The sequence below is a fragment of the Cynara cardunculus genome, assembly GCF_001531365.2.
Source record: "Cynara cardunculus var. scolymus isolate 2C chromosome LG 2, CcrdV1, whole genome shotgun sequence".
Classification (NCBI taxonomy): domain Eukaryota; kingdom Viridiplantae; phylum Streptophyta; class Magnoliopsida; order Asterales; family Asteraceae; genus Cynara; species Cynara cardunculus.
In genome coordinates, this window is record NC_037529.1 from 57,514,096 (window position 1) to 57,516,511 (window position 2,416).

Genomic DNA, 2,416 nt, shown 5'->3' on the forward strand with positions numbered 1-2,416 from the left:
CCAACCAAACGGTAACATATAGTTATGAAAAATCATGATTGAAATCTATCAAAGCCAATCAAATGGTAAAATTTATAATTATGAAATACTTTTCTACATGTATACAAAAAGTATGAAAGATGTCTTTCAAATGTATAGGCATGGTTGAAATCAAAACCATTTCCATCCAAACAATGAAAATTATAGTAATAAAAACCATAGTTGAAATCAAAGTCAAACAGATGGCAAAACCAATTAGTAAATATTTTTATATATTTTAGAGTAAAACTTACAAGGGATGCGGTGACATCCTAAGGAGTGTGTATTCTTCATTTCTTGAATTATAGTTGAGGTATGTATATCCCATATTGATGGAGATATGAAAGATTTATAATAAATGGTGGGTATAAGAAGGGAGGTTGAGATGTCTTTGTGGCAACTCATGAGGTTGACTCCTCTTGACCGATCCTTTAAACTCATGTTGTTGGTTTATTTTGTCCGACCATCTGACCTCATGGGTTGACTCATTTTGGTCAACTCCTTTTTAGCAAAAAAAAATGTTTAACTATACAAATAAATTGGCCAAAATATAATTTTTAACCGACCATCCTTTTGCAAAAAGAATATATATACACACACACTTACAAATTATTTAATTGAATACAAAACGGCATAATGTTGATAAATATCAATAGTGAAAACTATAACTTATAACGTACTTTTTTGAGGGATCATTCTATGTAAATATCTATATCTATATATGTATACATAAAATGAAGATCGTAAGGCATGAAGTAGTATTATGAGATTTAAATATTAAAAATATTCAATTATGGTGTTGTTTTCGTTATTCATATTGATGGGGGAAATGATAGATTGAAGGTCATTATATAATAAAAGAAAAATAGTAGATGTATGAAATGTATTATAATATTTGAATTATGTCATTGTTTATGTTACCTCACGTTATGAATCACATAAGAGATTGAAGAATGATTACGAATATATAAAAGGATAAGATACACATTTGAAATTTAAAATGGTTATTTGACTAAAGTATGCATTCGATTCATATTTCAAATTCAAGCATTAATATCTTATCATTATAAATGGGTGTTAGAATTGAATATAACATAAAATAAAATAAGTATTGGATGGTTGTGTGTCTACAAAATTATTGGATCCGATTCTTTTACAAACTTTTCAATGGAATAATTCCATATTATATATTACACTCTCCTCCCATAACATAAACATATATTTTTTAGTAGAATCGCATTCTCCAGTTTGATTTCGCATGAATTGCTTTCTTTTCTCCAGTCCAATCCGATCATGATTAAAGGTCCCGGTTGCGTAGAAACAGGCAGATGAGGCCAAATCAATAGACTAAGCAGCTTTCCGTAGAGTGCTATGAAGCATGGTGTACACAAAATGAATACATTGTGAATATTATTTTAGTTTGTGAACAGACTCTGAATCTACAAGATCTGGTATAACTTGTGAACACTTTATGAACATCAACAAAACTAAAGTTAAACATATCATGTTGCAAACACCATGTAAACTTTGTGAACACCCGTTAAAGAATTTCTTGAGATTATTTACATTGTGTTTAGAATGTGTTGATGTTGTGTGCGTTTATGTTATGGGAGATGAGAGAGGAGAGGGGGAGAGAGAGAGAGAGAGAAATATGTATGGAGTTTGATTTTCATAAAGAAAATGTTCTATCATCAAATTCTTAAATTACCGTTAATAAATAACATTAATTATCTTAAATTAGTTAATGGTTTGTGATAGATATATCATAAATTTTGGAGTTTTCAAATGATTAAGCCTATAATATTATATATAGAGGCAAGTTCAAACGAAAAGTTAAATATTTTGCAAGAAAACGATAAATTTCAATATCATATATGATTACATACATGATACACAAGTTTAGTCATACATGATTAAACACATGTTGCATTGATAATACATAAACGTTTAATCATATATATATATATATATATATAGACTTGGGATCATGTGAGACCTATAAGACCAATTTTTAACCTTTGGATTAGATCTACAATCTGAACATTCATAATCACAAAAATTACCACGAGACTTCTTAATAATCACAAAATTGTCACCATACAACTTTAGACCATTAGATCATTAGCTTATAAAGTTGATCAATAAATATAAATTGATCTTACGGGTCTCACGAAAAACTCTAGGTCTCACGTGAACCCAATCGTGTGTGTGTGTATATATATATACTATATTATAAAGCATTTGACAAAAACTCTTAAAAACCATTTTTTATGAATAAAGTACTGTTTATTAATGCATGTTACTTAAAACTCAAGATTACAAGTAGATTGTGCGTAAGTACAACTTATTAAAGCTCCATATCTGAATTCGTGTAACTAACTGCAGATAAACATAATCA